We start from the raw sequence: 27663 nt of genomic DNA, 5'->3' as shown, positions 1-27663 counted from the left end.
AACTTCATTTTGATTTTGCTGCACTGTTGCTTCATATAACCTACTAATTATTTTGCGTTGCCATGTTGCAAATCTGGAGTGCAGAAAAATTTTTCTCGCACTAGAGCAGAAAAGTGATTCTTTGCGTTCTGTAATCAGTGCAGCAATGGCCACTTTTCAACGTAACTGTAGGAAAAAGTATTTTCCTCCACCTCCTGTCTAAAGAGATTGCTTTACTCCCTGGAACATAATACTAAATTGTATTATGAATGGACTCTTATATATAAATGGATTTCCATGGAAGAAAGAATCAGTGGATTGGCTGCTTTTACACTTTTGAATAAGTGAAAGGAACAGTAAAGCTGCTGCGTTTACACCAAAGTTATTAACAGAATGTAAAAATTTCATTAACATATATGTTTGTCAAGTTTCATTCAATCTAATAGAATCTATAAGAATTAAGTTATTAACATTTTGTTAATAACTTTGGTGTAAACCAGCTTAAGCGATAGGCTATGCCAGAAATTCCAGAATACGCGAGAGATCCATGGATACCAGAGTCAACAAATTCCAAATAAACTTGATTTGGAATTCAATTTTCAATTGTATCAAGCAAAAATAACATGATCACTGCTAATTTGATAACTGTCAACGAGAAATATTAATTGCCAATGGATAAAATCGAGGTCAACTCTTAAGCCCCCCCCTCCCAATATTCCAAAAATTTGCTGCAATTAGTCTACTATTCTATAGAGCACTTTCAACACATCAATTAATTATTATTCAAATGATTAGACTCATTAATTTGTATGCCAAGCTGTGGCCTAATTTCTTCATCTATTGCCAATATATATGCGATAGAGGGCAGATCATAAGATGCTCCTAGCAAATAGTAGGTCCGTGATATAAAAATTTGAGCTGAGTCTCATCTCGGAGATAACTTGAGAGGAAAAATTGATCATCCAAGTGGCAGCTGATTGAAACAGAAATTTCCATCGTTAGTTGAAAACTAAAGAGAGGAAGAGAGAAAATTAACAGCTGTGATTATAAATTTTTTAGCAATATAATTTGAAAACATTGCATGATTCAATAAAAATATTCCCTGGGCCCTGTTTCATAAAAGTTACAAGTCCTGTAATACAGGAGAATCACCATTCCAATTACATGCTCAATATAGCCGATAAAATCAGCTGTTCCTGTAATACAGGATTTCTAAATTTTTATGAAACAGGCCCCGATGTCAAGATGAGTACATAAGAGCAGCTGGATGACACCATAAGTCATCGCTAACTTAATTGCTTTTCTAAATACTCAGTTGAATATATATTTCAACAGTGTCGAATGTGTTGTTCAAAATGAGGTGATAGCAACGCAACTAATCATCTAGGGAGAGCACCTTTTCACATACAAAATTCTATGACAGTGACGAGACCATAATTAATTTAATATTCAAGTTATATTCAGCATGCAATTTTTGTTTGTATGATGGATCTCAAAAACGATTATAACGACTTTGGTAGAATTTAGGTTATAAATATTTTAAAAAATAATCTGTTCTTTTAATTCTCATAGCGAAGCACGGGTACCCTGCTAGTTTACTATAGTAGTCCCTCCACTAGTGGATAGGAAACTTTTTTATTTGAAACAGATGCTAAGCTAGGTAGTCCAGTCAACGAAAAATTATAGAGGGAAAATTTTACAACACAGTTTTCGACCTCGCAGCTCTTTTGAGGATAGTAAGGGGATGAACATATTGAAAGTGCTCACACCTACCCCCGGTCTAAGGGGGTGGGGGTGGTTTGAAAGTACCATATTTTGGTTTTTAGCACATATCTCTAACAATATCCTTTTGGATATTTTTGTCGAATACAAAATTAAAGCTAACAAATTAGCCTACAAGTTTTATCTGTAAAATTTTCCTATATCTTTCCCAGTTTACTAGGTATGAGCTCCCGAAGGTGTGACATTTCGAAGAAAACCCCTTCCGGCTCTGATTTTTCATCTTTTTGGCCTTATATCTTTTTAACGATTGATTGAAAAAATCCGTGCTAATCATGAGCTCATAGAACATCATATTCTCTCCAATTTCATGTATCATTTCACTATTTTACGCATCTCCCTACACGATTGTTGTTGAGCCGTTATGGTAATGAGTGTAAAATCTTCAGTTCAACAAAAATTGATCAATAATTGCCAGGGAAATTTGGAAGGAACGTTTGGAACACAATATTTGACTCCGCAGCTTTGTTTTGACTAGTTAGAAGGTAACCATTTCAAAAGTCCTCATCCCTACCCCTTGTGCTTGAGGAATGAGGGTGGTTTAAAAGTTTTGTTTTTCCATTTCCGGCTTACACACATGTATCTTGGGAAACAATGCATTTCAACGACATGACCAACTGAACAAAAATGAAGCAGGATAAAAATTCCCTACAAGTTTTGTTCATTAGAGTTATGTGATATCTCCTTCAGTTTTCGAGATATCCACTTTTAACAGTTTTTCAACTTTTTGCACATTCAGGGCGTTTTACTCAACAATGCACTGAAAAAATAAGTACTGAACGTTGGGCTGTAGAGGATTCAATTCCCTTTAATTTGATGTAGGCTATCATATCAACATCATGATAATAATTGTCTAAAAATGTTTTGTTTGGATTGATTTATTAGTTCGCCTGTGGTACGCCCAATATTTGTTCCACGTTGTTTTAGTCAACTGTCGATTCAAACGAGACTGAAAGTATTAAATGAAAAAGACTATGAAATTGTCAAAAAACGCAGATTCATTGATAATTAGAAAGACCGGTTTCGGTTATTAAAACCATTGTCAATCTCACCACAATAATATCAGTCTGGTTATTAAAATAATATCAAGAGAATACAAGTAGAAAATAATGAACAAGGCAAGAAAGAAAAGCAATCATTGTTCAAATCTACTCGTAATAATAATTTATTATAGTTCCATTGACAGAGCTTTAATGATTGTGTGCTGGTAGTGATCGAGCTTATTGAAAAATTAGGAATGTTGTTTGTTTACAAATCATTAAAATTTATACATCCGGTGAGACAATCCAGACCAGACTGAGACTATTCAAACCAATCACTTATAGATAAGATTTACTTCTTTTCTCTTTGATTCAAACAAAGATTGTCAGAATGGTTCTAAAGTAGATCGTTATATTTATTTACTATCTTTAAGTAAGCATTGGAGGAAATAAATTATTTTGAATTTGAATTTAATTATGAACTTGGAGACATGTAGGAGACTTCAAATCAAATGAATTATTAACTTTATTTTTTTAATAATTCATGAATCTTAAGACTAGATACTACTTACTAACTCTAACTCTATGGCTACTTTCACACGATAGGAGACGTGCAACTTGAACACTGAACAGTGTTCACGTTTTTTTGTCGAAGTATATTGAGTCAAATCGAGTCTTTCACATGGTGACCCCGAGCCAGGAACCTCCTTTTGTCACGTCTTTTCCCCTCGAGGCAAACAGAAACCGGCTTGCATCGAGATACTAGCGGACAAATCGTCGCTTTCACATGGTGATTCCTACGTCTCTCCGGTCACCACTTTTTCTCAAAAACTATCTTTCTTGAGAATGAAGATAGAAAGATTCTGATTTCGGATTTGGATTCAGCGACCCCAAATTCCTTAAAGCATAAGTCCCGTTTTCGAAAATATCCGAAAACAAGGAAGTTATGGCTGTTTTTAACAGAGCTTTCTATTATCATAATTATAATCATACGGTAAAAACGAACAGGTACTGTACTATACAGTACGTATGTACTGTAGCTATTATAATACAACTTACACTGTATTCGTGTAGGAAATTTGGTAGGATATTTATCTTGATTTCTGAAAATACACCAAAAAAAGGGAGTGTGATAATTTTGGAAAACCAAAGTTTTCCTGCCGATTGAAGAAACATTAAAAATTAGTCTAAGACATTTTATGTCTTAGACTAAAAACGTGTAACAAATATCAGATCACTATTCAAGCTATCAAGCATTTCATAAATTTATTTGTTTCCTCATGGCAGAAGGTTTGCGCCCAACGTTTTCACTTAAACATTCTGTGATTAAATTGTGATAGAACACAATATCGTATTGATCTTCTAAATCCAGTTAGGCCAGTTTCACACGGCAGAGTCCTCGCTCCTGGAAGATCATATTTCATATTTTGCAGCTCTCCTGTGCTTTCACATGGGGATCTTACGAATAAGCCGACAGATCTAACAACTACGCCGACGTTTGCTCAAAGTATGACTCATCACTTTTTCTCAAAGTCTAACTTCCTTAAAAATATAGATAGAAGATTTCTGATTTCGGATTTGGATCCAGCGACACCAAATTCTCTAGAGAGTAAGTCCCATTTTCAAAAATACCCGAAAACAAGGGAGTTATAGCTGTTTTTAATATAGCTTTCCATTATCATATGATTATATAGTAAACGTACTAAGATAATAATACTCCTGCCTCACAAAGGGACAGGCAAAGGTTTCAAGAAGTTTTTGAACACCTGAGAAGTTTAAACATAAACATTTTCAATTTTCAAAAGTTCTCGTTTTCCAAAAAAATATTGAACTATGAAAAGATGAATCCAAATATGAAATCATAAATCATCTCCACTCATCACCCAATAAAATAGAAGGAGAAGGAATGTTGTACAGTAAACTTCACTGAATTTCAATTGTCATTCAACAATCTAATTTATCAGGTTCAAATCATTGAATATCACTTTAAATTCCCAGCAATTATTGACTATTTCTTTTAAACAATCAGAAAAATCTATTATGAACATACAGTATAAACATTGTGCTGATCTGAATATGGTAATAATAGGAATTGAAAGAATAGAAAATGTCATGCCATTCCAAGTAGTGATGTCTGTGTATTAGAACTGCTGAGTGGATAATGCATACTGAAAAAGTCATGAATAGTTCAGACCAGCCTGGCAACTTTAATGCTTTTGAAACCGGAATCTTGTTTTATTTTTATTAAATAATGATACAGAATGAAAACCATGTACATAGTATGAAACATGAGTAAGATTAACATAATCATGACTTGTCGATTTTAGTTGCTGAGCTAGCCATACTAGTCTGACAGAAAAAATATATTGATAATTATATTAATAAGGTTCCAGTTATATCATATAAGGATCCAAAGAACTTCAAGAACTGGCATTGTAAGTTCTAAGGAATTTCAGAAGGATAAATTGGTGGATACCTGTATTCATGACAAGCGTTTTAAGGATCAACTAGAAAAACCATAGTTGGTCCTCATTATTCTCTATTGTATACATGGTTACTGATAATCAGTCATCAACTATCTTTCTGATTTCCTTATTGGTATTCCTCAAGAACTTCACGGAAGCAGCGGTAAGAATTATTGATCACCAGTCATTGAACCCTGTGGTGATTGATTATATTTGGAAAGTTTATGTATCTACCACTGAGCTAGAGCTGCGGTTTGAACCCAGCAATTTTGCGAGCCAGACGGCCTTAACTTTTTGCGAATTTATTCGCAAAATAGGGACTTTAGCAACCGCTCTTATAAACATGAAGAACACTGTATCATCTATAAAGGATTTACAATTTACCACTTCACACTCTGAATAGGTAGAACGAATTAATAAAAGTCAGGTAACATGTCAAATTTCAAACAGAACAAAGTTATTCAGCAATCGATTCAGGTCAAGAAGACATACTCAATTTTCAATCTATACATTTTGGGAACCTGCTAACTTGCTGCATTTAAATTTGGGCCTCGGTCATTCTATGAAATTAAATTATGAGCTTAATAAGAAAAACAACAAAAGTTTGGCACTCACCATTTTAACAATATTCAAACTTGGACTCTTCAGAAACACTCACATACGCTTTAATAAAACTCACTATACTTTACCTTTACTTTACCTTTAATTTGAATGACTTAAGGATGCTTGAAAGTTTCAAGAAGTATTCCAACATGTTCATATTTGTTTATTCCATTTTTCTTTATGTTATTTAATTTTTCTTATCTCTTCAACGTTGATTTTGTTTGATATGAATCTCGAGTTCATGATGTATTACAATGATTCAAGAGAATGAAGAGTGCTTGAAGGTTTCAAGAAGTGATCTCACATGTGTAATGTATTTTTATTTTTCAAATATTTAATTTTTTTTCAACGTTGAAAATTGTCATACCTTTTTTTTATCATATTATCACAACAACAGTAATGTCTAGTACTCATAAAACTAATGCATTTTGCTTCTCACAAATTTATTTGCGGAAATAGCTCAGATTGTATATCTTTGTACAATTAGATATTTAGTGGGAGCTCCACTTTGTTCAAGTCTGAATATGTAGTAAAATACATAGACTACATATAAATATAAACTTTCTTGTCTCAATTTCTTTTTTATATTATTTCATTTATTTTTTCATTTAAAATACTTTAATCACTTATCAGTGACTCTTCATAGTCATGTAACCTCTATATCTCTAAAATAACTCAATTATCAAATAAACTATTATTTTCTCAAATTGTTCAATTAGAAAACTATTCATAGTGTCATTGCATATGGTTTTTTGTACTGATATATAAATTTTCTCGTTTCTTAATTATCAATATGTCTGATTTCATAAACGAGCTGAAGTCAATTTTTTGTGATCATTCAAACGCACTAAAGATGTGTCATATCAATGCCCAATCTCTACCGGCACACTTTGATGAGTTCAAATTGATGCTCTCACGTGTTAATATTGATGTTATTGCCATAAGTGAAACGTTTTTGAAGCCAAGTCTTCCGTCTAGCTATTTTGAAGTCCCTGGGTATACCCTATTCAGGAACGACCGAACCGGTAAGGGTGGCGGAGGTGTTGCTGTGTACATTAGATCGCAGTTTCCGGCCAAAGTAGTTGCATCGTTGCCCCAATTATACTCATGTTCACCTGAATTTCTGATGGTTGAAGTGACGGTTGGCTCAGAGAACTTGTTGGTTGTGGTTGTATATCAACCTCCCAAAGCAGGTAGATTGTTGATCTTTGAAAGCGACCTGGTTAATGTTATGCATAGGTATCAGCATCTAATCACTCTAGGGGATTTCAATGCAGACCAGATGAAGGATACATTTGAAAGTAGGCAGGTGAGGTCCCTATTCGAGTCGATGAATATGACAATTCTCGATAGTTCACCCACTTTCCATACTGAGACTTGCCACACGTTGCTTGATCTTGCGATAGTCAGTGATCCAGATTTTGTCCTATCGAATGATCAAATGTCATTCAGTATGTCAGCTCATGATTTGATCTATATCATCTATAGTCTTGAACATAACATCAGATATACTTCAAATAGTAAAGGCAGGAATCTGAGGGATATTGATCTGGACCGTTGCTTTGCTGATGCTGTGGAAAAGTCTTGGCACGATATTGTGCATTTGGATGATATTGATGATAAGGTGAATGCTTTCAACTCCATGGTTTTGTCAATTTTTGATCAACATGCACCGGAACGTGACTTCAAGATCAAGCGTAGACCATGCCCTTGGTTTAATAAGGAGATATCTCTACTTGAGACAAAGAGACAGAGGCGTGAGAGAGACAAAGCTAGGCACGACCATTTGAGGACCGGCTGCAGTGTAGACTTTGTAAGGTATAAGACTTTGAGAAACCAGTTGAGCTCAGTTTGTAGGAGAGCTAAAATCCAATATTATAATCGGCTATTTGATGGTAAGCAATCTACTTCAGATATCTGGAAGAACGTTCGGAAGGTTGAGATTGTCCCTCCGAAGTCAAGAACTACAGCTGTAAATGTGTCCTTGGACCAACTAAATAGGTTCTTCTCCACTCCGTCGCCGCCCTCTTCATTTTCTCACCAATTATTGAACTATGCCATGATAAACCAAACCAATCACACACTTCCATGTGAAAAATTCTTCTTTGCTTACATCCTTCCTGAGAAAATCTCCTCAATTATCCTTTCAATTAGGAAAAATAATAAAGGTGTTGATGGCATTCCAATAACGTTCTATAAAATTATATTACCCATTAACCTTCCAGCAATTACACACATATTCAACTTTTCCCTACAAATGGGAGTTTTTCCTTCACTTTGGAAGCACTCTTTAATATGTCCCGTCCCTAAATTAAGTAGTCCTTGCTCCCCTGAAAACTTCCGTCCTATCAGCATAGTTTGCACTATTTCTAAGGCGCTTGAGAGGGTGGTACATGAGCAGACGACATCATACCTGAATTCATTCAATTTCTTTGATCAAAATCAGTCTGGCTATTGCTCATCGCATAGTACATCTACAGCTCTTTTGAAAATAACAGATGACATTCGTAATGCCATGGACAACCGTATGTTCTCTCTCCTTGTCACATTTGATTTCACTAAAGCCTTTGATAACGTTTGTCATTCAATTCTGCTACATAAACTTGCAAATCAATGTAATTTTTCTTCTTCATGTCTCCCCTGGTTTGAATCCTACCTAAGCAATAGGTATCAACGTGTGAGAGGAGCAAAACTTCAGAGTGGTTACCTGTTGTAGCAGGCATTCCTCAGGAACAATACTTGGTCCCCTCCTCTTCTCTATTTATATGAATAATCTCCCTCAAATTTTTCATGACATATCATACCATATTTATGCTGATGACCTTGTGTGTTACAATCACTTTCCTTCCGACAATGCTGCTGACTCTATTGCCGCGATGAATGTTAACATTCAGAATTTGATTGTTTGGGCTAATGCGCACTGCTTGAGACTCAATGCAAATAAATGCAAAAGCATCATTATCGCTTATGGTCGGTTGTATAACCAAATAGATTTTAATACACTTGCTCGAGTAATGCTGGCCAATCATGCTCTGCACTTTGAAAGTTGTGTGAAAGTCTTGGGCATACAGCTTGATAAAAATATGAATTGGTCAAATCAGATTTGTGAACTGACAAAGCGAGTGTTTGCCACTATGCACCAAATTGAAACGGCTGAAAAATTTCCTTCCAACCCACCTTCGTGTTTCACTAGTACAGAGCTTGGTAATTCCCATCATTGATTACTGCAGCATCGTTTATAACGACATTACTGAGGAGCTGAATTTGAAATTACAACGATCGCTCAACTATGCGATTCAGTTTATTTTTGATGGGAGAAGGGATGACCACATCACTCCATATTACAGGAGGTTAAATTGGATGAAGTTGAAGGAGAGGAGACAATACTTCATGTTGAGTCTTGTTTATCAGCTGATTGTCAAGGGGAGAGGTCCCCAGTATTTGAAGGAAAGATTCACACTCCTGGCTCATATTCACAGCAGGAACACGAGACAGCATGAATACTTCCTTCAAATACCTCGTCACCGCACAGTTATGTATAATAACTCATTTACGGTCACGGCCTCAAGACTTTGGAACGATCTGCCCAATGATGTTATTTTTGCGGCAACCTTGGGTACATTCAGGTCCAGGCTTGTTGCTCTGTTGAATGAGAATACATAGATATGTTTTTAGCCACAATCTTTTTGTAGATGTTGTGAATACTTTTTTATCGGAAAATTGCAATAATCGTTTTACAGTAACAATATTATTTTGCTTGTTTTGCTGGAGTATTTGAGCGTTTGATTGACACCTACTAATACCTGTAAATCATAATATCCAATGGCATTTTATTTTCGTTTAGTGTATGTATTATTATGCATCTTACATTTTTTGTTAATTATTTTAGAGTTATATAGAATTATTATCTAAATATTATCATATCTCTTATTATTATGAGAATGTAATAGAATAATTTATGTTATGTAGCTGTGTTATCATTTAAGATGATTTGTAAAACTATAATTTTGTAACCATGTTACGATAGGCGACAAGCCTAGTAATGATTGTAAAATAAAATCTATCTATCTATCTATCTATCTATCTATACTTGAACTCACAATCACAAATAATTTCCTGATTCTACTCCTACTAACTCTATAAAATTTGGTTTCCTATTCAACTAGATAAAAATCACTGATAACTGAAAACATAACAATTTGTCCCTCTGAATGGGAAATGGGCCCATTCAGAGGACCGAGGCTCGCACACCGTTACATGTTTTCCCAGTTACGTCTCAATTCCAACTGTGGCCTTTTCACTGAAAATTATTCCCCCTCCACAAGCGTTGAGCATAACTTCCAGTGGAAAAGCCAAAGCTGCAAAAGTCAATGCTCGTACAATTTTCAAATACAGTGGCTTTTTCGACAAGAAATTGAAACTGCATTTGAAAAATGCACGAAAATTGCTTTAATTTCGACAACTAAGCAACAAGTTAGCAAATTCAAACAAGACAGAGTCAATTCTCACATTAAAAACGCAGGGTTCAACAAACAGTAAAATCAAAGTTCATTTCAGTTCAATAACCTGAAAAATAATATAAGATACACACAAACAACTACAATAATACCCACTCAATATCACACTATTACATTACCCTCTTCCCTAAAAAAGACGATTTCACCAAAATTTCATTCACTCTTAATTTGCTTTCACACTAACACTTGACACTATTATCTGGTCGACATCAAGCCTTGAGCTGGGACCTAGAAAAGCCCTTCGATATGGATGGGGGTGGTCGAAGAGATGCACCCATGCACCCGACGGTAGTACCCAGACATCTCAGCCCGTGGTAGGTGGTTGACATCAGCCAGAAAAATTTACTAACACTGTAGCTCAAAATAGAAATGACCGGGCCCTTTAAAATTAATTCAACTCAAAATATTCACTTTTCGGGTATCAAAATTGCAGGAGAAAAATGGCGGATAATTGCTAAAAAACCATGTTTTTCACGATTTTCTCAAAAATAACTTGACCGATTTTTCTTCAAATTCATACCCTGTATAGTTATTTATCAGCTCTATCAACTGGCATAAGTCTCCTTTCTGGGAAACCAATGGAGGGTCCACCCCATCCTTTGGAAATGGACTTAGTAACCTCCTTCTCGTGCATGAGGTAGGTAGGTAGCTCAGTTCATAAAAAGAGCACATAGTCGAGATATTTCATCTGTAGAACAACTGTTTTGACGACTTTAAAAAAATGACGACTGAAAAAAATAATCGAATTTCACAATTCACACAAAGAAAAAGTACTCTGAAAACAATTATACATACACATATACTGACAGAAGTCTGATCGTAGTTTCAAATATGAGCAAGGAAAGTTGTGTGAGTGTACCACACCAGATTTTTACATTAGGAAAAGCAACAACAGTTATTAGGCTGTTCTAATAAATTGCCCCTTTCTTTCGCCCAAGTTTTATTTTGGCCGAATTTCCTCATTCTTTGCAAACAGAGTCCACAACGGACCCTTCTGAAGTTTTAAAAATACCCTCCATATATCATACTGAATTATTAAAATTTAATCGAAACAGTTCAAGCAGTTTTCGCGATGTCGGATATACAAACAGAATTGGTCTTGATAGAATAGGATGAATTGATTGAAGCAACTCCAGTCATAAAAGTTTGTTTTATGAAAAATAAAAATTATCTATACTCCCAGGAATAGGTAATAGCTCTGATTGAAGCAGCAGTGCCCAATCAATTTTTTCTCAATAAATGCATTTTAATTAGTTCTTCAACTTGGTGTCAGCCTAATGAAGTCATCTCAACTTAATGCCAACCTGACAAAATTATTGATTTGGTTGCCAGTAGTCAACAACTGTTTTGAAGACGTACTCTCTTTAGATTATAGTTCTATAGTAACATATGATATGGACATTTCAATTATAATTAAGAGATTGGGAGAAGAAGAATATACCTGCTAAAAGACGAACTTTATATCCTTAAAAATCACCCTTAGAGTTGAAATATCGCCAAAAGATTTCTTAGTGAGCACCTAGGACGTATGAGGAAGCTATATTACAAGTTTTGTTGCAGATTTTTTCCAGAAAATCATGATCAGTGAGTCAGTGAGATTAGAATTTTATAAGTATAGATAATGAACACTTTGGTGATAGAATATCTCACTATAACTGAAAAGCAATCGATAGAAAATACTCTGCCAATTATGGCTGCCATCTTGAATTTTTCTATGATGACGAATATTCTCATTGTTTCCATCAAAAATATTTTTATTCTACTTGTTATAATGAAGAGATTGAGACCATTTTGCAAATTTTCATCATGAAGTGGATAGTCATGATAAAAACTATTCTATAGTTGTAGTTTTCACCTCATGCTTATGAAAAACGTACCAGATAAAACGATCTAATCTGATACAATCTAACATTTTTTTATTTCTTGAGTTTTGGAAGTTCATAACTAGTAAAATTTACATTTAAGAGGCAAACTCTATATGAAAAGAATTGTGGGAGAAAGTTTACGAAATATTTTCGTGAAAGAAACAGCTTGATATCTTGAACGGTTATAAAAAAAACGACATAACAAAACCCTGAGAATTTTGGGGGTGATCTTGTTTTGGAGGTGTTTGCATGTTATTCCGACTGATCATCATTGCCTTTCTCATTATACTTTAGTCCGAGAGATATTACTTTTTACACGGCTCTTTCTCGAAGACAGAGAGGGTGGATACTCTTTCCTTCACTAATCACTGGCACTACCTAACAGCATTCTCCCTACTATTGTGTCAGAGCATCCAGCATGCTTACTCCACTACTTCACTCTACACTCACTCTGTCCATGCTACAAGCAGTGAGTATAGAATGTAATAATGGCTACAAGGAGAAATCGGTTTCCCCTCTTCGTGTTAAAAATGTTAATGTTATATCTCTCGGACTATAGTCATAAGGAAGAAATTGAGACATCTTCTACAACTGTTACCCGGAAATGACCACGGAGTACCTTTTTTGTACATTTGCGCCCTTGAGCATATCGAGAGCCTTCTACAATGTAACGATTTGATTTGATTTAATTGATGACCGCTTGAATCGATTTATGAATTAATTGAAAAATTGAGAATTTTATTAAACATTACATCACTCTTCCATGAATCACTTTGGTTTTTGACGGATCTTCAGGTTCAAGTAGTTCCAGCTGAACATACGATCCTCTGCTTACAAAATATGATTGAGTAATAGTCTTAACTTTTGCACATACTCCATTAACATGCCTGAAAAGTAATATCAAATTCAAATACAAATTTACTAAATATGCAGGTAAAGACAAACAATTGAATATACATAGGTAGCCTTTTTTTTATATTCAATACTATAGTAAGGTTCACGTTATGACAGTGGAGGAAGATAGGAGGAAAACGTTGCCGATCCTCTGTCAGTTCTAAAAACATCCAAACATCTGATATCAGGACCTCTAACTTATATTATAAATCTTGCATTGAAAACTAATGAATTCCCAAGTGAGCTAAAATATACTATTGTGAAACCCCTATTCAAAAACAGGAATCAGAAAAAACTTAGTAATTGAAGTTGCTTTCCATGACACTGTGTTACTAGTAAATATTTGAGAAAACACTTACTTTTTCTTGGAGTCTTGAGGAATGCATTTCACTCCTGAAGAGGAGCTTCATCAGCCTGACACCAGGGGCGCTTGCTCTTATGGGTTGGACTGTGTGGCCAAAATGTGGGAAAATATTACATTTGATTTGAAGTTAAGTTGATCATTTAATAAGTTGGATTTGTCATAGTGGAGGTGTTTGAAAATTTCGTATTGTTCTAGTGTGTTGAGTCTCTGGCTTTTTTGAAGAATGTGTAGGATTTCGATAACTGTGTGTATGTTTCTGTGATTGTGTCCTGTGGCTATTAAATGTTCTGCATATGTAGATTCTGAATTTGAATTTACTGCTTTTATGTGCTCATTGTATCTTATTTTGAAGCTACGGCCGGTCTGTCCAATATAGAATTTTGGACATGTATTACATTTTAGTTTATAAATTCCTGTCTTTTCAAATTGTGAGCTGTCTATTTTTCATGTTTTTAGTTGGGTTTTCAAGTTGTTGTTGGTTCTAAATGCTGTTTTGTAGCCTGATTTTTTGAATATGTTTGCTATGGATTGTGATTTTTGATTGAAATATGTTAGTGTAACATATTTGTTGGGATTTGGGGGTTTCTGTTTCTTGTTTTTCATTTTATGAAGTATTTTGTCTATTACATTGGATGAGTAGCCATTGTTTTGTGCCAGATATTTTATAGTGTTCAATTCTGTCTGGTAATCTTCTTTTGTAAGTGGAATGCTTATTAGTCTATGGATCATGGAGTTAAAGGCAGCAAGTTTGTGTTGTGGTGGATGATTTGATGTTTCATGTATGAGTGTATCTGTCATTGTGGGCTTTCTGAAGATACTAAATCTTGGTTTGTTGTCCTGTTTTGATGTGGAGAGGTCCAGAAAGTTTAGGGCTTTGTTGGTTTCATATTCTGCAGTGAAATGTATGCTTTTGTGTATTTTGTTCAATTCTGAGAGGAGTTGATCGCATTGTCTGGCATTTCCTTTGTAGAGTAGTATTATGTCATCAACATATCTTTTCCAATAAATGATTTTTTCTGCATGTTTATTTTTGAATATTTTTGTTTCTTCCATGTGTTGCAGGAAAATTTCAGCTAGTATACAGGAGATTGGGCTTCTCATTGGTAGGCCCTCTTTTTGACTGAAGTATTTTTGATCATGAGTGAAGTAATTTTGTGATGTTATGATTTTTAATATTTCTATTGGCTCTCTGGTGTGTTCTGGTGGATTGTTCTTGTTGTTCAGTATTTTTTCAATAATAGCTATGGTTTATTTTACTGGGTTGTTGGTGTAGAGGTTCTTGATGTCAAATGATGCTAGAGTGGAATTATATGGAATGTGAATGACTTTAATTTTATTTACAAGGTCCAAGCTGTTTTTTAAATATGCAGGATGCTGGTCAACTAAGGAAACTGATACCAGTAGACCAACTTGAAAACCCAACTAAAAACACGAAAAATAGACAGCTCACAATTTGAAAAGACAGGAATTATAAACTAAAATGTAATACATGCTCAAAATTCTATATTGGACAGACCGGCCGTAGCTTCAAAATAAGATACAATGAGCTCATAAAAGCAGTAAATTCAAATTCAGAATCTACATATGCAGAACATTTAATAGCCACAGGACACAATCACAGAAACATACACACAGATATCGAAAGCATACACATTCTTCAAAAAAGCCAGAGACTCAACACACTAGAACAATACGAGATTTTCAAACACCTCCACTATGACAAATCCAACTTATTAAATGATCAACTTAACTTCAAATCAAATGTAATATTTTCCCACATTTTGGCCACACAGTCCAACCCATAAGAGCAAGCGCCCCTGGTGTCAGGCTGATGAAGCTCCTCTTCAGGAGTGAAATGCATTCCTCAAGACTCAAGAAAAAGTAAGTGTTTTCTCAAATATTTACTAGTAACACAGTGTCAGAACTTCAACAAAGTTACTTAATAATTATCGGCCAATAGCAATTTCGCCAGTTTCTTTCAAGATTTTTGAAAGAGTTGTACATGAACAACTCTCAAAAAATTTAGAAATAGATTAGATCCTGTTCAAAAATCAATATGGGTTTCGCAAAGGTCATGCAACTAAGGATGCTGTTTTCATTGTTGTATATGATGTGCTGGAGAGCTTGGATCAGAAAAAAAACATGCAATGGGGATCTTCTGCGACCTCTCCAGAGCTTTTGTCCTTTCAACATGGTTAATCATAAATGTTTGATTAAACAGACTTCCTAGAAAACCCATGGTTATTGTTTTTTGTAAAGTTTTTGTAGAAAATTGAATTCTTGATTCAGAAAGAGATGCGCCAGTTTGTAACTTCGCAAGGTATCATTCTTCAAAATAATTTTAATTCGATTTAAAGTTGAAAAACTTTAAAATATAATGGCATAGTGAAATGGGTGAGTAATTCAGGAAGTGAGTAGAATAAATATTCAAATTCTAATGAATAAATTGAATTGTGAAGTACAGTAATTGAAACATTATATGAGATATTGTGAATTTTGGAAACTGTTTCCATGTACAATCTTGGATTGACATGCAGTGAATATTGATGAGAGGATAATACGAGAGTATTGGTGAAGAACAAATTAAGAACATACTTTTTACTATGCTGAGGTCCTCGTTTTATTGACAATGGAGAGAACAATCTCTGCCTTGCCACTGCCTTCTATAGAGTGTAGCTGTTATTGGTATCAGATGTAACATAACCTGTTCATTCTTGTTAAAAATAATCAATAATACTTTTTTCGACAAGATAAAGCATTTTTCAAAGATTTGATAATGAATTTTCATGATTCCTCTGTTGTATATCCATACTTTTTCACTGTTGAAATTAAACTTGAATTTTAAGTGACAATGCACTTTCTTTGTATAGTGACGATCGTTTTGACCTGTTGTTGGTCATCATCAGACCTGAAGTGCATTTTCACTTCAAAAGTTTTTTAAAATTAAAGTTTAATTCCATGATTCATTCATATTTTTACATTATAAGAACCGATCTGGCAACGTTGCTGAGCTAGAAAAGGTTTGCACTATCTGCTATGTCGAATTGTAGACAAGGATAGTTACAACTAATGTTGTAACTACTGCTATTATAACGTGGACCTCACTATAGCAACAATCTCATGAGGTTTGTTTGGTCATAGCTGAAACAGATATTCTTCAAATTAAGTGGAGACTACACGATCTTTAGTTAATAAATTATCAGAATGGATAACGAATTTCATATTTCAGCTCCCTCAAAATATCAGATTTGTTGGATTAAATTTTGAAACATGGACTGAAATCACAAGCCATGCTACCCACATTCAGGCTTCTGATAATATTGAAATCGCTCGAAATTACATCTTAAATATTGATTATATTGGAAAGATTTATCACAAAATTGAGATATTTCAGTTTGTACCTATTTGATTGCTTCTGTAACTTATCATCAATTGTTTTGTTTGTTCTGTTGGTTTAGTTTCGTGGAACTCCTTTTCATTTCTCTTTTATTCAGTTAACTAGTTCATAGTATCATAGTAGTACTGTAGCTCAATGTACATAAATATTATTGTCATCGTTGGTAATTGCAAAACCATTAGGTACCATAAGCATAACTATTAAATAGTTATGCGAACTTTGTTGTTCAATTATACAGTAGTCTAATGCTTGTTCTATTTATAATCTTGCTTTCTTTCTTTATAATTATAATCTCTTTCACCTCATCTCTGGAAAGTTTCCACTTTTATTTTTTTAGGTACCTACTTTAGTTATAATAATTATCAACTCGTTTGTAATTTTCTTTGTGTCTTTGTTTGATCTTTTTTTAATAACCTACCTGCGCACAGGTTTAAAACCTATGCAGGTATCATTTTCCCTCAAATATTACCCGTAATTATTTATAATAGACATAATAATTATTCCCAGCAGCAATGTTACTTTCTTTTTGATAAACTATAAATATATAGCTACATTTAGCATCAACTTGCTAATGCAATAATTAAGTTCCCTTATTGTTTTTCGTTTTATTTGTTTGTAATGTTTTTTGGAAAATAAAGTTCATTTCGAAATTTCAAAAAAATTGAGTAAATACAGTACAGAGTCGTTATTTGAACGAAAATTACACGTTGTATCGTTAATACTCCGCACTTGTTAATAGCTATTGTACTATAATGGAAATTTTAGAGTCAGTGAAAAGGATACGTCAGCATAGTTTCCAAGTTTTCCCTTTCAACCCTATAGTGGATAGCTGTGATTCAGGTCACCATTGTATTTCAAGGGTCTAATTAAAAACTTGATCAACTGGAATCTTGAAGAATTTAAAATAGGCATATAACCATCCTCGGTAAATTGACAATATATCTGCAAAATTTGAAGTTAATCAGTTCAGTAGTTCTGACGTGATGATGCGTCATTCGTGTTTTTCCTATCTCATACGTTTAGATGAGACCTTGAGATTGGGATTTGACCTTGAGAGGTTGTGAATGAAAGTACTACATAATTTCACTCCTGGGTATTGGAAGATTTTGTGTTATAAATAGTCACGGATAAGTACAAATTTTGTGTTTATTTCATTATTAATTGTTTCTTGATCACGTTTTATCATTTTGTTTTAGATTTCAATTCTTAATTCTATTTTAAAAAGCCAAACACCGTTTAGAGGTTAGTTTGAGGTTAGGTTTTCGAGATTTAAAAATAAACATAGATAGTTTACTTGACTAAAATTATAACCAAATTAAAATCCTATCATTTATAAATCAATTATTATTATTGCAAGTAATATAATTTCTTAGATAGGAAGATGAGCTCAAGTAAAACACCGAAGGTTAATAATAGAAATGTAAACATAGCGAGAGTACTTACGTGTTCCCAAAACCAAAATTCAAAAACGCCAAAACCAAAAACCCCAGTTCTTCAAACTACTTTAGCCGAAAAAGTTGCTCAACTACAAAGTAGCCACACTAATTTAAAAAACCAATTAGAAGTAACTTTAAAAACGTCTGAGGAAGAAAGGTTAGGGATGGTAGAAGAAATTAAATCTTTGGAACTGATTATAAAATTACAAGATGAAGACCATAAAAAAGAAATACTAAATCTAAAAAATCAATGTAGTCTAATGTCGGAGGAAATAAAGAAACTAAAATCTGATAATACTAAATGTATGATAGAACCTCCATCCAAATGCAAAAAAATAGAATCTAACCTAAATGATGGGAAATGCTCTGAAAATGGTCGAAATAAAACGTACAGTGAGGTTTTGAAGACAGCAACCAAAAATATAGCTGAGGGAAATAAAGATAGGAAAGGGAGAGTTCTGCTACTGACGTCCAGTCATGGACGTGATTGCAGTGATCTCCTTGATAAAAGATTGAAAAATAAATTTGATGTCCAATGTTTTTTCAAGCCAAGTGCATCAATTAATGCAGTTGTAGAGTCAGCTAGGGAACAAACTAAAGACTTTGATGAAAATGACTATCTAATTGTACTGGGTGGCTCAAATAATATAAATGAACCTAACTTGAATCATCTTCCTCAAGTAACAGAAAAAATCAAGGAAATTGTGCCACTCAGCAAAAAAACAAACTTAATAATAAGTACTATTCCTAATAGGTTTGATAGGCCAGAATTAAATGAAGCAATCAATTCGACAAACAAATCAATCCATAATACAATCAACAGCCTAAAAAATAAGAATTCTAAACAACTGGGGATTTGTTTTCTAAATGAAAGGCTGAAAAGACATAACTTCACTAATCATGGGTTGCATCTAAATCGATCTGGCAAAGTAATCTTTTGTAATAGATTGGCAGAGCTGATTGAAAGCCGTTTGCAATCCTCTGGTTTAAAAACAGTCAAAAAAACAAATAACGATTTTTTAGTAAATTGGCTCAAAACAGGGAAAGGGAAATAGCTACAAATGCTAGAGATAGAGTAGCACAAGATGGTAAGGTTTTTAGTATTTATCATCAAAATATTCAGTATCTTTGCAACAAAATTGACAGATTAGAAGTATTTCTTAAACAGGAGGATCCTGACATTGTTATTTTCACAGAGCATGGCTTAAAAATAAAGGAAATAAATCAAATTAGGATTCCAGGCTATTCACTGAGATCAGAATTTTGTAGAATAGCTCATAGAAGTGGTGGTGTATGTATATTCACTAGCAATGCTAAACATACCCAAACTTATGAACTGGATTTTGTTAAGAGATTTTCTGTTGAGATGGATTTAGAGGTGACGGGACTAAGGTTAAAAATTGATGATCGATTTGAGGTAGTAGTGTTAGGTATCTATAGGTCACCAAATGGAGACTGGCAAAAATTTTGTGAGCTGTTCCATACACTTTTGGAAACTACAACCGCTCGTTTCACAAATGTTATAGTAGTAGGAGATTTCAATACTGATTTTGCCAGGCACGATAAAATGACAGAGGATATTAGAGATATTATTAATATGAATAATTTAGAAATTAAGGTCCACGAATATACAAGAGTAACTCGAACTTCACAGACAATTATTGATAATATCCTCACAAATATAGAAGGTTGTAATGTCAGGTTAGGTAGCTCAGATCTATCAGATCATAACTATCAAATTTTAGATGTTAAGTTGCAGGGCCAGAATCCAAGCAGAAAAAAAACTTTTGTGAAAGAAATTCAGCAATATGAGCTAGGAAATATAAATTGTTTGAAGCAGGAACTGCTTCAAGAAAATTGGAGTAGTGTTTATAACAGTTGTCACCTAAATTACAAATATAAGCAATTCATTGATACTCTAAGATTTCACATTAGTGTATGCTGTCCGATAAAAAAAGTCAAAGTAAAAAGTAAATTAAACAAAGTAGATGAATGGATAACTGAAGATATTCTTACTCAAAGAAATATTGTTAGGGAAGCTTATGAGGAATTTAAATTAGTGAGGGATGTTCCGAGTGAGGTCAAATACAAATGTCTAAAGAAAAACTATGCAAAAGAAGTGAGGAAAGCTAAGTGTAAGAAAACAGCTGAAATATTAACAACTAGTACCAATTTTAACTCTGCTGTTTGGGAGGTAATTAATAGAAATAGGAGAGCAGCTCAAAAGATACAGTTACTAATGTCCCTAGGATAATCGATGAACATGGAAATTATATGGATGATAGTATAGACATTTGTAACTTTTTCAATAAATATTATCAACAGGTTGCATATAATCTCCAAAAGTCACTGAACACTAATACTTATAATACAACTACATTAAATGCTGAGCCAATTGAAAAGGTATTTAAATTTCATCCATTATCAAGAGATGAGTTGTCAAGAATAATAAAAAATTTGAATAACAAAAAAACAGTAGGATTGGATGGGGTCTCAAGCAAAATTTTAAAAGAATGTGAAAATGAATTACTGGACCCTTTATTGCATCTCCTTAATACTTCACTAGAGCAGGGTATTTTCCCTGATGATCTGAAACAAGGAAAAATTTTGCCAATTTTCAAGAGCGGTGATTCTGAAAGAGTTGAAAATTATAGACCCATTAGTATTCTAAATGTAATAAGTAAAATTTTTGAAAGAGTAGTTTTAAATAGGTTATTGATGCACCTGGAAGAAATTAATTTCATATGTGATGAACAGCATGGGTTCCAGAAAGGGAAATCTACTAAGACTGCAATAGTATCCCTTGTTGAAAGACTAATAGATATAATAGATTCAGGTGAGAAGGCAGCCGCAATATTTCTTGATTTATCCAAAGCTTTTGATTGTGTGAACCATAGAATATTATTGGAAATACTAAAAACTGTAGGTGTGAATGGTATAGAACTAAAATGGTTTGAATCATATCTCATAGGTAGAAACCAGTGTGTTGAGCTTACCAAGGTGGATGGGAATGAAATAGTAAAAATTAAATCTCAAAACTGGAGGTCCAGGCTGGAGTACCTCAAGGCTCAATTCTGGGTCCCTTACTGTTTCTGTTGTATGTGAACCAATTACCAAAAGAGTTAAAAGATCACAGAGCTCTGTTGTTTGCTGATGACACATCGCTTATCTTTAACAATTATTTATTAGATAGTCTAGAAATAAATGCTTTTACTGGAGTACAGTCATTGTCCAATTCTTGAAGCAAAGGCAATTAACAATAAATAGTAAGAAATGTCAATTCCTACAATTCAAAAGTAAATATAATTCAGTAGAGGTTAGAGAAATAAATGTGTTTGTAGAGGAAAATGAATTAGACCAAGAAGAGAAAGTAGCATTCTTGGGAATTTTATTGGATAGGAAATTAACATGGCATCCTTACATTGAGAGGATATGTAATAAGATATCATCTGGGGTATTTGTCCTGCGGCAGCTTGCTAGGCTGAATGATAAAAAACTACTGTTAACTGCTTACCATGGACTTATACTATCTCATATTAGGTATGCTATTTTAGTATGGGGTAATTCATCTCAACAAAATATGGACAGAGTGTTTAAGATTCAAAAGAAGGCACTCAGATGTATAGAGAAAGTGAATAGGTTAGACTCTTGTAGGCCTTTATTTAAAAAGCTTGGTCTATTAACTGTGCCATCTTTGTATGTATATGAAGTTGTAATGCATGTGAAAACAAGTGGTGTGATCCAGAATTCAGATGTTCATGAGTATAATACGCGAAACAGAGCAGATTATCATATAATGGGTCACAATAGTAGGTTATTTGAACAAAAACCAGATTATATTGGTAGGATTTGAAATTGAAATTTATTTATTTCCAAAAGTACAAAACAACAAGCAGTATGCAGTAAAACATGATACAATATGATATAATACAAAAATAATGTTTTCAACATTTTAAACTAAAAATCAATACACTTCGGAAACAATATAGTACCCGCAAAGAAAAAACTGAGCGCGGATACGAGTTGCTTTTTTATCGTACAGCAGTGTGATTTTAGACGTATGATTTTGGATGTGGAGATGAAATGCAGAAAAAACAGATGAAAGTCAAGTGAAACAAAACAGAAAAAAAAAAGACTAACGGAGATTTCAAAAACTCTATACACGCGATTTGACAATAGACAAACACACACAAGTGGGCTCACCAAGTGGGCTCATAAGCCTTTATCCAGTCGTGAAATTCACCAGCCTTATGTTTATCACAGCTAATTTTAATAATATTATCAGGAACTGTTTGTAAGATTTTATTTACTCTAAAATTTAATTGACGCCTACAAATTTCTAGGTCAATTCTGTCCTGTTCAACTGTCTGATTTCTGAGATTATATGGAGTTTCACGAATAGTATTTCAATATTTTTCCTTTTTACATGTTGAATTGAACTCTTAATGTATAATCTTTTAATTGCAAAACATCAAATGTTATGAACAATTCAGCACTCGGGAAACGTCTTTGTTTTCCAAGAGCCGCTCTTATTATATACTTCTGCACAAGAAATAACCCATTTATGTAACAGTTTGCCGCACCACCCCAAGCCAGTAATCCATACTGCAAGATGGACTGAACATATGCAGTATATAGCATTTTGCAATACTCTTATTGTTTATTAAACTGATTCTATGGAATCTGTAAATCAAGTATTTCAACTTCTTACATTCATCATCAATGTGATAGTTCCATCTTAGATGTGCATCAATTATAACTCCAAGGTATTTAGCATGGTCAGTTTCTCCCAGTAATGGACACCGGCACGGGGTAGATGTGGACGAAACACAGGATGAGGCATGTATTTGTAGGTTTATATTTGTGGGTGAGTACTGATGTTTGGTGAGAAGGTTATGAAATTACTTTTTTTATAGTTAAGTGTCAAGGTGTTATTATCTAACCAGGATTTGATAACCTTCAGTCCCTCCACTGCTAGGTCATTCACCTCCTTCCATGACCCACCCGTAAAAGTTACTGTGGTATCATCTGCAAATGAAATTAGAGTTCTCTCTTCATTGCTGAACCTGAGTAGATCATTGACATAGATGAGAAATAATATTGGGGAAAGTACAGTTCCCTGTGGTACTCCATAATCTGTTAAGCTAATTTGATGAGATTTATTTCCAACAGTAATGACCTGTGCTCTGTTTTTTAGATAATTTTCAAATAATTGCAATTGTCTGTCTCGAATTCCTATATTTTCTAGCTTTTTCAACAATTTTCTATGTGGTATTGTGTCGAATGCTTTGGACAAGTCTAGGAATACAGTGAGTGTTTTCTTTCAATTAACAAAATTATCCGTTACTATTGATATTAAATGTGATATGGCGTCCTGAGTGTTTTTACCAGCCTGAAAGCCATATTGATTTTTATGGAGTATTTTAAATTTTTCCAAATAGCTTATTATTCTTTTTTTTATTATCTTCTCCATAATCTTTGATAAATTGGAAAGCAGGCTTATGGGTCGGTAGTTTGAAGGGTCATTCATATTGCCAGCCTTATGAAGTGGAACAACTCTTGCAATCTTGAACTCCTTTGGAAAGTGCCCATGCTCGAAACATTCATTAATAATGAAAGCCAGAGGTTTTGCTATGTATTCGGATATCTTTTTCAAACATACACTACTAATTCCATCAATGCCAGGTGAGGAGTCACTTTTCAACGAGTTTATAGTGTTTATTATTTCCTGTTCATTTGTGGGGAACCAGAACAAACAATTTGGAAGATTGGGAACACGACGATCAGTTGTATTATCTATAATTATATTTTCTTGTAATTTTTCAGCATATGTTTTGCCGACTTCAGAAAAATATTTATTTAATGTTATAGGTTCAATTTTAATATCAGAATTTTTTTCTTTGTATCCAGTAATTCATTTATACAATTCCAGAGTTTTCTACTGTTGGATTTATTTTCTGTTATCTTATTTTTAAAGTAATTTTGTTTTGCTTCTTTTATTAGATTTCTTAAAACATTCCTATACCTATTGTATTCCATTTTCAGTTCAAGATTGAAAGGCTGTCTTGCCACGTTTTTAAACATTTTATCTCTCTTCCTTATACAGTTAACCAAACCAATGCTAATCCAGTTTTTAAGTGGTTTCAGTTTATGCTTTAGATTGACTTTAGTTTTTGAATTTGTTATATGGTTATTAAGTTTGTCAATAAATTTACCAGTCAAACTCTCTATGTCTGTGTAGTTTACTATATCATTCCATGTTTCGGTTTTTAAATCATCATTAAGTTTTCTATAATTTATTTTTTCAAAAACATTATTCTCATTTGGTTCACAAATGCGGCCCCTGAATCCCAAACAGAGGGATGTTCCAAAATGATCAGTGATATCAATCTTCAATATCGCCCCCAAACCTCCTCTGATTCGGATGATTCATTCTTATAGAACATGTGATCCAGACATGATATTGAATTATTCTGTACTCTTGTGGGTTTATTTATATATGACTGAAAACCGTTTAAGTGTAGAAGGCTGCAATATTCATTAACTAGATTTGTGTTGAGATTTATGTTGATATTTATGTCACCGACCAAAACAATGTTTTTCTTACTATTTAAATCCTGTAAGCATTGATCAAGGTCCTCAAGAAACTGACCAACCGGCAGTGATGGAGACCTGTATATCGCAAGAATCGTGATATCTTTTTTCAGCCGTGGATCGTGAATATCTAAAATGATACAATTTGCAGATACAAAGTTACTATTTAAAGTTTCAGCTTTCAAATCAATTCTAACAAATATGCAATTCCATCACACTTATTTAATGTAGCTGGTGAATCAATTTCATAGTATCCATTTAGATTGAAATTGAATTCATGTCTGTCCGTCATCCAAGTCTCCGACAAAACTATCAAATCATACTTCGTTTTACAGTTTTGCAGAAAGCATGAGAATTCATCAAAGTTTCTATTTAGGCTGCGTATATTCAAGTGCAATATATTTAAATACGATTCACAGTTTCCATGAAATTTACTTGAAGGATGGAATTCAAATACATTTTCTATTTCTAATGTTTCATAACAACCATCCTCAACATCTCCACCAAAATCATTCAATAATACCATATGAATGTCCGAAAACAACAACTAATGTATGCAAAAATGGAAATAATGAAAAACAGAATGGGATAAGGAAAAATATCAGTAGATAAACTAAAATATATGGAATAAGTAGCAGAAGCAAAAAGAAAAAAAAATTATATACATATATAGAGCATCCTGAGCACAGCCGTGCGTCATCTAAAATTTAAGCTAATTCAGCGCAATATTATGAGCATAATACATGAATAAATGATTTTCCTTTTCATCAAGCCAGATAGGCGGAATATAATACAAGCTATAAAGACCAACGCTTCGAGGGTTTAGATTCTTATTCAACACAAGACAAAATACCAGATCAAAAACCTTGCATATAATGTTCAATAAATATATTGTCAACATTTATATTTGGTCAGTTTCCTATCCTCCAAGCAATCGAGCTTCAAAGATTAAGATAGCAGATGTAAGAAGGTTGAAATAAGCAAACATCATGTAATCGAAAATAATAAGATAGCCGTTTGGCAGATAAGGCCATGGCACGTTTTGGTCAGTAATATCATTTTTGAAACAATTTCGATAACCGATTTGGGAGAAGTGAAGCCGATAAATATGCACTGCAACAAATACGATTCAGATAAACAAGCGTTCATCAGATTGTAAAGCCTCACTTAATACTCATTTGAATTTCTTCAATAGTTTAATCAATAAAATGTATTCAACTTCCTCTTAAGGCTTGTGCAGTGTGTAATCTAGACGAAGTGATAATAAAAGCATGGAAAATCACATAGAACACACTAAAGTCTATTGAAATGATAAATTATTTGTTAAAGAGAAAATGTTCTTCTACACTACCGTAATAAGACTTTAATTCGTTATTATGAATTTTACCTCGCCACTATGAAACCATATCTGTACTGCTCTTACTTCATAATTCATAACTATAGTTTGAACACTTGTAACATTTATTTATATGAGGATAAGTTGAATTTGATTTTAATATAGTAGACTTAAAAGGTGGTACTATAACTCAATAGGCTACAGTGCTTCCTCGGAAGTACCTAATTTCACATTTCCTCAAATTTCTCTATAATGTTTTGAATCATTTCTAAGCAAAAATTATTTGCGAATTATCTATTTTAGAATACTCCAGAGATTTTTAAAACCAAAATTTCCCTATCAATTTATTATGAATCCAACAAGAATTCTACTAAAAAAAAAAAAATAACATTATATCTGGCTTACTCTCTTATCTCACTTGTTTTAAAAAACAATAATGTGATTACGCAGTGATAAATAATCCTGAGCTCAATTCAACTTTTCTATGAAACTATTCTATTTTATGCAACAATATATTAATCCACCACATGATAGCATCGATCACATAAGAACGAAGTCACTACTATAATGGCAGTGTTTGATTAGCAATGGTATTGCTATCCTTGTCTATCATTCAACAAAGCAGACTCTTTCTCACTAACTCTCATTCATAGCACTAACTCTTTCTCACTTTGCTCTGTTGCCACATCATCCATTAAAAATGTAGATTTGATAATTAGTTAACAAAATATTTCATGTCAATCATTGAAGTTTATTATGAAATTATTGAAAATATAATTTCTTGCTCAATAGAATATAATCGATCATTTTAAACGATAATGAACAGTTTATATTACATTAATAATCCTGTATCAGCTACCGTCTATAGAAGGCATTAACAGGACAGAGGATCGGCAACGTTGTTCTGCTATCTTTCTCCACTGCCATTATAACGTGGACCTCACTATATAGTGATTCATTAGAGACAATACTCACAGCTGTAAAATGAAGATGACCAGTGCAGAAAAGCCAAACAATAAGCTGACAAATTTATGCATCTTGTCACTCCGAATGTCGAACTGTAACTGTAACATCTCTCTTGTTTGTCAGAAAGCGACTGCATAATTAATTAAAAATATTCTATGAATGTCTTCAGCAAAACACAGACTGATTCGTTCTACAGCGCATTTGTATGTTGGATGATAAAATGCTATGGAAGAAAATTGTCATAATATAGAAAATTTTGTACTGGTGAAGACTTTGCCTCTGATCCAGTAACACGCATGTCTATTAAATTTAACCACGGTTAACTCTCAACTTTGCAATGATAGGCTTTATTTGGCAAAATTTATTATTTTTTGCTTTTTTCCATCTCTATAAGGCGTGAATAAGATTTAGGAATGGATTAATTCAAATAATTTAATTTCAATACATTGTTATGATAATGTTTTTTTTTTATTTATTTTTTTTTTATT

At 33.4% G+C, this 27663-nt stretch overlaps 1 protein-coding gene across 2 annotated transcripts in view; it reads right to left on the bottom strand.

The window, feature by feature from the left end:
- LOC111060425 overlaps window positions 1-27299 on the bottom strand; it is a 33061-nt gene extending 5762 nt beyond the window's left edge. Inside the window, exons 1-2 of one of the 2 annotated variants that reach the window (XM_039438471.1) lie at window positions 27185-27299; window positions 12941-13075 (exon numbers count right to left, since the gene is read on the bottom strand). The gene's annotated coding sequence lies outside the window, so the exon portion shown is untranslated. The remainder of the gene's footprint in view (window positions 1-12940; window positions 13076-27184) is intronic. The other variant, XM_039438472.1, reaches the window with a different exon arrangement.
- Window positions 27300-27663: the final 364 nt, after the last annotated feature.

Source organism: Nilaparvata lugens, chromosome 11 (genome assembly GCF_014356525.2).
Source record: "Nilaparvata lugens isolate BPH chromosome 11, ASM1435652v1, whole genome shotgun sequence".
Taxonomy (NCBI): domain Eukaryota; kingdom Metazoa; phylum Arthropoda; class Insecta; order Hemiptera; family Delphacidae; genus Nilaparvata; species Nilaparvata lugens.
Note: the sequence above shows the minus strand (reverse complement) of the source record. Positions and strands in the feature narration are given on the sequence as shown.